This window comes from Phycodurus eques, chromosome 1, assembly GCF_024500275.1.
Source record: "Phycodurus eques isolate BA_2022a chromosome 1, UOR_Pequ_1.1, whole genome shotgun sequence".
Taxonomy (NCBI): Eukaryota; Metazoa; Chordata; class Actinopteri; order Syngnathiformes; family Syngnathidae; genus Phycodurus; species Phycodurus eques.
The window spans coordinates 38,721,495-38,731,949 of NC_084525.1; positions in this window are offsets into that span (position 1 = coordinate 38,721,495).

The window sequence follows — 10,455 nt, forward strand, 5'->3', positions numbered from 1 at the left end:
TGAGCGATTAAGTACACAAGTATATACAGTAAATGAACAGGTCATTTCAATAGACACATTCCTCCATCTTGTGATCGGATCGGTGATCAGTTATCGGGTTTTTAAACTCGCTGATCGGTGATCGGCCCCAAAAATCCTGATCGTGTGAAGCCTGGTATTTACTTTTATCAATGTCTTCTATTCAATTTATAATAAGCAAAGTTGTAACATTCGATTGATAAACTTCGAACAACTTGGCATAAACACCTTTCCTTAGCACACTCCACTGGACTGTTGGCCTTACGTATTTAAAATCCTCCACCCTTGCTATCTCTTCTCCCTGTAGCCTCACTCTTCCACATCCAGCCCTCTCATTCATGCACCTATATTCTGTCTTACTTTGGCTAATCTTCATTCGTCTCCTTTCCAGTGCATGCCTCCACCTTTTTGATTGTTCCTCCGCCTGCTCCCTGCTTTTATTACAGATCACAATTTCATCTGCGAACACATAGTCCACAGGGATTCAAGTCAAACATCATGTGTAAGCGTATCCATCACCACTGCAAACAGCAAGGGGCTCAGGGCTGATCCCTGATGCAGCCCCACCTCCACCTTAAACTCCTCTGTCACACTTACAGCACACCTCACCACTGTTCTGCTGCCCTCGTACATGTCCTGTATTAATCTATGATACTTCTCTGCCACTTCAGACTTCCGCATGCAGTACCACAGTTCCTCTCTGAGTACTCTGTCATAGGCTTTCTCTAGATCTACAAAGACACAATGTAGCTCCTTCTGACCTTCTCTGTACTTCTTTCTTACGTACTTCTTCTTGCTACTTCTGTACTTTCCTTGTCTGATTTCCTGTACTTTAAGTTTCCACCACAAAATTTCCTTCTCCCCTTTCCTACCAGAAGACACACCAAGCACTTTCCTGACTGTCTCTCTGATCATCTTGGCTGTAGTGGTCCAGTCTTCTGGAAGCTCCTCCTGTCCACCAAGAGCCGCACAACACTCTTCTTTCCTCAGCTTCTACCACATGGTTCTCTGCTCTGCCTTTGTCTTCTTAGGCTTCTTCTCTACCACCAGACTCATCTTACACACAATTATCCTATGCTGTCTAGCTACACTCTCTCCTACCACTACCTTACAGTCAGTAACCTCCTTCAGATTACATCATCTGCACAAAATGTAATTCACCTGTGTGCTTCTAACGCCGCTCTTGTTGGTCACCCGATGTTCCTGCCTCTTCTGGAAGAAAGTATTAATTTCTATCATTTTTGCAAAGTCTACCACGATCTGTCCCTCCAAGTTCCTTTCCTGGATGCCAAACTAACCCATCACTTCTTCATAACCCCTGTTTCCTTCACCAACATGACCATTACAATCTGCACCAATCACAACTCTCTCTCTGTCTGGGATACTCAGAACTACAGGACTTTCTCTTTCTCCTTCCAGAATTTCTCTTTCATCACTAGGTCCAATCCTACCTGTGGGGAATAGCTACTAATTACATAAAACATCCATCCATCCATTTTCTGTACCGCTTTATCCTCACAAGGGTCGCGGGCAAGCTGGAGCCTATCTCAGCTATCTTCGGGCGAGAGGCAATGTACACCCTGAACTGGTCGCCAGTCAATCGCAGGGCACATATAAACAAACAACCATTCATGCACACATTCACATCTAAGGTTTCCAATCAACCTACCATGCATGTTTTTTTTGGGAATGTGGGGGGAAACTGGAGTGCCTGGACAAAACCCACGCAGATTGAACCCCGGTCCTCAGAACTGTGAGGGAGATGTGCTAACATCTACACCATGGTAAAATAATTTGAACCCTGCCCCAAACTTTCGAGCCTTATTGCCTTCCCACCTGCTCTCTTGGCTGCATAATATATCTAATTTTATTCTAATCATCCTGTCAACCAACTCCCTAGCTTTTCCTGTCATCGACCCAACATTCAAAGTCCCCATATTTGGTTTTATTTGGTAGTGAAGTAATCCAAATGTAATTACAAGTAATGAAGTTACATTACTTGAATCTTACAGTACTTGAATGATATTACTGACTACAGTTTTTAACAAGTATCTACTCACTGTATCAGAATACATTTTTAAAGAAACCCTCCCAGCTCTGGAAACAACCCAATGCAAAAAACAAAACAGGTACACAACAGTAAACTGGGACGGAAATGGAGGGAAGCAATGAACAAAGAACCTGCAATACTCTGGTTATGTTCTCCTGCAACAGCGACGCTTCTATACCAGGTGTGTTGCCTGAAACTCCGCCCACCAACGTTAGCCGCAGCGACTGAGGAAACAGACAGGCAGAGAAACAGGAATGTGACAACACTGTGATTGATGTTATCTTTGCTCTATTGACGCAACAAAAAAAGGGCCAGAATATTACAAATTATTTCAGAGAATGGACTTTTCAGTTTGATCTGTTATGCATTCATGGCTTCTTTCATTACAAAATAATATACTGTATCATACATCCCATGATTTTTATGTTTTGAACCAAATTGGGTCACCGGCTTGATGTTCCAACTGCTTTCCAAGCGAACAACAGGATCGGGGTGCAATCCGTGAGCTTTATAGCAAGCTGCGGAGCTTGGCAACCCAAGCATCAAGAGATCGCTGAGGGAGAAGATGGATATGTGAAGGAGCACCAAAATACAGAAGTGGATATTTGCGAAAAATAAATGGACACAATCCATATGGAAAGTAGAAGTGGAAATATTCCATTTTAGACACATTCAATGATTAATGAGACCTCATATATTTTTTTAAAATACTATTTTCAACTTTGGATTACTTTGTGATGTTGACTTTAATCATGTTTTTTCATTGAACAACGACATGAATGTCAAGTAGAATTACCATTTCTTATAGTTCTCCCCGCATTCACCAATATACTGCAGAGGTGAATCATTCAATTAGACTACTACTCTACTCAGCATTTATGTTTTATGTTATCCTGTATTTTTTCATGTCGCAATATATATTCCAATGTAAATATTTTCCAATATCGTGCAGCCCTATATGTGTGTTATACACACACATATAGGGCTTATTACTGTTGAATTTTTTTTTTTTTTTTTTTGTATAGGACTTAGTCACCTGAAGCTGTGTTTAAATGTGGTGTATGAATGAACTTGACTTGCACGTACCACAATTATGGTAATAATGTAATGAATAGGTGGCACGGTGGATGACTGGTTAGAACGTCAGCCTCACAGTTCTGAGGAGCAGGGTTCAATCCCCGGTCCCGCCTGTGTGGAGTTTGCATGTTCTCCCCGTGCCTGCGTGGGTTTTCTCCGGGTACTCCGGTTTCCTCCCATAGGCATGACGTAGGCATGACTGTGAGTGCGAATGGTTGTTTGTTTCTATGTGCCCTGCGATTGGCTGGCAACCAGTTCAGGGTCTACCCCGCCTCCTGCCCGATGACAGCTGGGATAGGCTCCAGCACGCCAGCGACCCTAGTGAGGAGAAGCGGCTCAGAAAATGGATGGATGGATGGATGGATGTAATGAATAAGCTTCAAGTGTGAAGTTGTGAAATTAGGCTAGAGTGAAGACACTGCACTGTATGAGTGAGGAGTAAAGCAGGACATGTTTATTTCAAAGTCATTTTTGGGATAATTTAAGGTTTTTATTGTATTTGTATATGCTCAACAGTTTTTCATTTTTCTTCACCATTTCTCATTTATTGTTCTGAAAGCTCAGGTCCCTTTTAAATAACACAACAAATTTATTTTTGTGCACTTTAATTATAAAAAAACATATATATGGCAGACATTGTGTAGCATACATTTGTATGTTTATGTGTTGGTCCATGGCCTATTGTAAAGCTATTTGACCTCAACATTTATCCATCCATCCATCCATTTTCTGAGCTGCTTCTCCTCACTAGGGTAGCGGCCGTGCTGGAGCCTATCCCAGCTATCACAGGGCACATATAAACAAACAACCATTTGCACTCACATTCACACCTACAGGCAATTTAGAGTTGTCAATTAACCTACCATGCATGTTTTTGGGATGTGGGAGGAAACCGGAGTGCCCGGAGAAAACCCACGCAGGCACGGGGAGAACATGCAAACTCCACACAGGCGGGGCCGGGGATTGAACCCTGATCCTCAGAACTGCGAGGCAGACGCTCTAACCAGTCGTCCACCGTGCCGCCATGCAGCAACCTATTTGCACAATTTTCTGCACTGCCAATTTGAAATAATGTCCTGCGTTTGAATCAGAGGATGGAAATGAAATATATTTTATCCGATTCTTTGATTATTAAAATAATTGTTGTTGCCATTGGCAACATAATTCCTCCCATGGTTCCTCGCATGCGCTATACAGAACATTCTGTGCGAGATGGGCCAGTAGGAAGTATTGGGTATTGGAAGTGTAATTAAATCTCGATAGATGCAGTAGTCAGATTTAATGATATTTTTCAAACACTTTGCAAACCACACTAAAGTCAGCCTTGAGAAAATGGTGCGACTGCTCTTGGATAATATTTCTCACCTCTTTACTGTCGCCATCGACTTCTATTAATAATAATAATAAAACTTTTTTTCATACAGCACCATTAAAAACACATGTTCGCAAAGTGTTTTGACAGAAAGAGTTAAACACAGTACGCACCAAAGATCAAAGACATCACATAAATGCCACTTTGTAAAAGTGCCTTTTAAGTGATCTTAAAAAATGTCACAGATTTTGCATGCGTCTGCTCCTCAGGCAGGTTATTCCAAAGTTGAGGCACTCTGATGGAGAACACTAGATAACCTTTAGCTTTGAGCTTCGACTTTGGAACAACCAGTAGGCTCTCACCTGAGGAATGTGAGTTTGCACCTTCTCAAGTAACAGCCAGAAACCCATCAAACCTGGAAAACTGAGCCACTGGAGACTGAGAGAGTCCTCTGATGATGATAATTTCTGTATCGTCTGCATGGAACACTTAAATAACTCAAAGACAAAAGAAGCCTGCATGGTTAATGGGCCTTCATAGGCCCATTAAGCTTGCACTCCAGGAATCACCACCGTCAGTCATACACCAACAATCATACAACATAGGGGGCACATACAATCCCCCCAACACACACACACACCAACACCGACAACGACTGTACAGACCCTTTCCAAAAAATTTGAATATCATGGAAAAGTTCATTTATTTCCATAATTCCATTAAAAAGGTTAAACTTTCATAGATTATAGATTCAGGGCCCACAATTTACAGTAAACAATTTCAAGTATTTATTTGTTTATTTTTACATAATATGGGCTACCAGCTCATAAAACCCACTCAATCAGGAATTCAAAAGATTTTAATACAGTGAAGAAATCACCATTTACTTTTCAGTTTTTGTATAAAAAAAAGAAAAGAAATTCGGATCAAATAAAATCAATCAAAATATGGTACTTTCAAAACGATATGTTAATCAATACTTTGTTGGGAATCCCTTTGTGTTAATCACTGCCTCGATGCACCGTGGCATTGAGGCAATCAGCCTGTGGCATTGCCTGGGAGTTATGGAAGCCCAGATTTCCTTAATGCTTCCTGTTAGTTGTTCTTTGTTTTTGGGTCTGGTGACGCTCATTTTCCGCTTGGTAATACCCTTTAGCTTCTCAATGGGGTTTAGCCAGTCAAGCATTGTGATGGCATGGGCATCAAACCAGGTTTTGGTGCTGGAAGATGAAATCGGCATCTCCATACAGATCCTCAGCAGAAAGAATCATGAGGTCCTCTAAAACATTCTGGTAGACTGTTGCGGTGACCTTGCATTTAAGAAAGCAGAGTTTACCAACACCTGCACTGGACATTGCACCCCAAATCATGACTGACTGTGGATATTTCAGACTGGATCTCAAGCAGCTTGGGTTCTGTTCTTCGCCCGTCTTCCTCCAAACCCTTGGACCTTGATTCCCAAATGAAAGGGACACTTAACTTTTATCGGAAAATAGGACCTTGGACCACTGGCCAACAGTCCAGTCCTTCTTCTCGTTGGCCCAGATAAGACGCTTCCTACGTTGGGTTAGGCTCAGAAGCACCTTGACCCGAGGAACCTGACAGTTGTAACCCATCTCCCGGATGCGTCTGAGTGTGGTGGTTTTTGAAGCTGTGAGTCCCGCCTCATTCCACTCCTTCTGGATCTCTGTTAGATTCTTCAATCTTCTCTGTTTGATAATCCACTGAAGCCCACGGTGATCTCTTATTCTGGTGCATCTTCTCCTTCCACATTTTGTCCTTCCACTAGACTTTCCAATGATATGCTTGGACACAGCACTTTGTGAACAGCCAGCCTCCTTAGCTATGATGTTTTGTGTCTTACCCATCCTATGGATGGTATCAATGATGGTCTTCTGGCCAGTTGTCAAGTCTGCAGTCTTCCCCATATTGAACCCAACTGAGACAATTGAACCAAACTGAAGTAATTTAATGACACCTGGGGAAACCTGTGCAGGTGCTTTGAGTTTAGTAGATGATTAGTGTGTGACACTCAGTTTAAAACATTTATGGTCTGCAAAATTTGGGGTGATTACTTCACAGTATTCTAATTTTTTGAATTCCTGATTTCCTAGGTTTTATGAGATGGAAGCCCAAATTATGTAAAAATAAACAAACAAATAATTGAAATTGTTTAAATTGTGGGCCATGAATCTATAATCTATGAAAGTAAATTTTTTTGAATATAATTATGGAAATAAATAAACTTTTCCATGGTATTCAAAGTTTTTGGAAAGGGTCTATATGTTCAGTTGTTAAAGCCAGTGAATGATATCACATTTTGTTAATTTCTTCATAATTTCAAAATGTTATGTTAGACAGCACACATACTGTTTGATTGTTGAAGCTAGTGCAGACTTTAGACTGGTATAAGTCCTAATTTTGTTTAAAAGGTTTGAACTAAAAGCTTTAAATGTATTAATGTAATGGTTCTTATTTCATAATGTTACATTACACCCTGAGGTATGTTAACACTGACATGGACTATGGGGTCAATTGTAACATTTCACTCCTTTAACCCATGAAGCCATGCATTTTCTGTTTGGGTTGTACAGGCATTTTTGAGGCATTTTATGAGCAGACCCTTGAAGCTTTTCCGTTTGGCAGTTTGAATGCACAAGGTTAAAAGAGCTCTAAGTTCATGACAGAAATAACAAATATTACAACTGTCTCCCAATTTCGGTGTTTTAGAATCCAAAATAGGCACAGTTCTTCTTCACAAGTAATTGGCAGGTGCTGAACAATTGTCAATGAGCTCATCCATGTATGAAAATACTGTGCCGTCTCATTAACAAGAATGATACTTGAATGCAATAGCTTCAATAAAATAATTATTTTTGTCCATGAATTAAATACCCCACACAGATCAGGGGCACTTCTCATTGGCTCACACCCAGGGGGAAAGAAAATCGGCCACCCATAGCGGTGGGGGGGGGGGCCACCCCACCGGCGGGTGCGGACACCTCGCTAGCGGTCGCAGCCACCGCTAGCTGGTGTCCCAAATATAGTGTTTTTCAACACAGAATGGTTTGATCAGCAGCCCCCCTCCCCTCTCCGTCAACAAAAATTTTCAGCCAACCCTCGGAAAATTTTGGTCACCCCACGGAAAGATTTCTGGCTGTGCCCCTGCTTGGCTCTGACTTGAACCCTGCTACTGGGTCTCATCATGTCCACTTCATAAAAATCTTTTACATGGTCATCATTGGTGTCACAGGTGACTTGTTCTCACAAGTTGATTTTTACTACAGCGTACCACATCTACAGAAATATCAATAAAACATACTCGGCTGGATGTAGTCTGTTGTTTAAAATGCAGCAGCGGGGTGTTCTCCTGGGGTGTTCTCCTGCTGAGGAATTTTGGGACTCATGTTTGCATTGTAATGGAGGATTGCACAGTGCATGTATGCTGTGTCTGTGCATGCAGTACAGGACGTTGTGTGGTGTTTGCAGGTGGAAAATCGATTAAATTTGCTGCACAAAATTTTTTTTGATTGTTTTGGATATAAAGATTGGTGTTTAAAAAAAAGTCTAAAAAAAATCTGTTCAAATGACAGGATTTTGTAAATTAAAAAATAAATAAATAACGAAACAAAGATAGATTATTGTTATGTTATGGTCTGATGAAACCATGGTTGAATGTTTTGGCCGCAATTCCTAAAGGTATGTTCATGCTCATCACAAAAAGAACACTATAGCTCCAGTGAAGCATGGTGGATGCAGCATCGTGCTTTGGGGCTGTTTTTCTTCAGCTGGACCTGGGGCCGTAGTCAATGTGGAGGGAATTATGAACAGTTCCAAACAGCAGGCAGTGCTAGCATAAAACCTTCAGGCTTCTTCTGGAAATCAAGAAAAAAAATGTCAGTAAAAGCCCACTGGAACACCTCAACTTTATTTGGGGTTAATCAAAGGCGCTATAAAGGGTGGCACGTCTGTGTTGACTCCCATTTAACATAAGTTTGAATGTGATTTGGTTAATTCTGAACACAGCCACCATCACCAGTTATAAGCGGGTGCGCACACTTGTGTAACCACATTATATAAGTTGTTTTATTTTTACCTCCCCTTTCAAAAAATTTTTTTTTTTTTAGTTGTTTGTGCCGGCACGGTGGACGACTGGTTAGTACATCTTTGGGGACCGGGGTTCAAATGTGTTCTGTGTGGAGTTTTATATTTGTATGTTCTCCCCGTGCCTGGGTGGGTTTTCTCCGGGCACTCCGGTTTCCTCCCACATCCCAAAAACATGCATGGTATTTTGATTGAAGACTCTAAATTCCCTGTAGGTGTGACTGTGAGTGCGAATCGTTGTTTGTTTCAATGTGCCCTGCGATTGGCTGGCAACCAGTTCAGGGTGTACCCCGCCTCCCGCCCGAAGATAGCTGGGACAGGCTCCAGCAGCCCGCGACCCTGGTGAGGATAAGTGGTGAAGAAAATGGATGGATAGTTGTTTGTCAGGTTCTAGATCACATTAATAGTGAAAAACGTTTTGAAATGAATTATTTTGGCCTCATTTCGTTATATCACAAACACCTGGGGCGGCACGGTGGACGACTGGCTAGCACATTTACCTCACAGTCCTGAGGACCAGGGTTCAAATCCCAGCCCAGCCTGTGTGGAGTTTGCATGTTCGCCCTGTGCCTGCATGGGTTTTCTCCGGGTACTCCGGTTTCCTCCCACATCCCAAAAACATGCGTGATAGGTTGATTGAAGACTCTAAATTGCCCGTAGGTGTGAATGTGAGTGGGAATGGTTGTTTGTTTATACTGCATGTGACCTGCGATTGGCTGGCGACCAGTTCAGGGTGTTCCGCCTCTGGGATAGGTTCCAGCACGTGCGCAACCCTAGTGAGGATAAGCGGTACAGAAAATGGATGGATGGACAAAAACCTGGCATTGGAACAGGGGTGTGCAGACTTATTATCTTCACTATAAGTTCCCCGTGAAGAGTAGCCTCAAGTTTTTCACAGTTCCAGTTCATTCCCATCAATTCCATTACATTACCATGTATTCTCTGTAATTTTGTAAATTCTTGTGAATGTCCACTGGAAGTTTCACACTTTGAAAATTCCCAGAATTTTGTTACCCTTGAGGCTAATTCTACTTCAGCACACAGGATGCGGTTTGGCTGTGATGGAAAACAAATACAAATAAATGGTGACAGTGTGTGGCTGATATGTTGTTCTTGCTCACTAGTTTGGAACATATGGGAAAAATGGCCGTTGTGTGTTTGTTGTATTCCTTTTCTAAGTTAGCTCCAGCCACGCTGAAAAACTTTAATAAGAAATATTTATTTTCCACATAAAGTCATTGCGTGTAATTACAGTGAGTTAACAGAGGAATCATTGCGCAGCTGCTGCCTTGACATGTTGCCTGTATCAGCACTAGCTTTCCATCAGGTAAGCTTAAAAGCAGAACTCGGCCCGAATGAACCGCCATCTTTTTATCAGCACTGTGCATATATGTGCAGTAAAATATTACTTTGCATCATCTCCTCTGTGTGGGGACCATCACATTAACTGTGAGGCTACTTTTGATCAATTACTAAAAAAAAAAAAAAATGAAATGTTTTAAGCTGAGGTGAAATCATTTAGAGCAGGGGTGTCAAACTCATTTTTCCTGGGGGGTCCGTCATGAGCGCGAACACATATAGAGTAAATTTACTATTGCCTCATGTTATTACATATACACAAAAAAATCGATGAATAACTATATTTGAAACCAGAAGCCAGTAAAAAGTTGTTAATTCAGTTTATTTTTAAATGGGGATTGGTAACAAAAATGTTTGGAATCAATAAAAGGGGAGACGATTTGCAATGTTGTTATTTTAGCAAGAAACATGAAGCGACACACTTGATTTGCTTTTGCGGGCCACATAAATTGATGTGGCGGGTCGGATGTGGCCCCCGGGCCTTGAGTTTGACACTTGTGATTTAGGGGAATAATTTAGAGTATGTCATAGTAAT